Source organism: Penaeus monodon, chromosome 19 (genome assembly GCF_015228065.2).
Source record: "Penaeus monodon isolate SGIC_2016 chromosome 19, NSTDA_Pmon_1, whole genome shotgun sequence".
NCBI lineage: Eukaryota > Metazoa > Arthropoda > Malacostraca > Decapoda > Penaeidae > Penaeus > Penaeus monodon.
The window spans coordinates 25,809,034-25,809,280 of NC_051404.1; positions in this window are offsets into that span (position 1 = coordinate 25,809,034).

A 247-nucleotide genomic window follows, 5' to 3' on the forward strand; every position below is an offset into this window, starting at 1 on the left:
AATGATATAGATGCTTGTAGAGGCTCCATTGTTTCAGAATATTCAACATTTAAGGACTTACAGCATGTTTGCAAAGTGGCGATATACCAACCATAAAACTGAACAAGAGTTGGGACAGTTTATGAGGCTCAGGGAATAGAAGACTCTATTATCGAATTTTCTATTTGTTCTCCCATAAACAATGTTCTTAAGCTTATTATAGAAAGGATTCGTTTTTAAAAATAGTATTTAAAATATATTCAAAGCT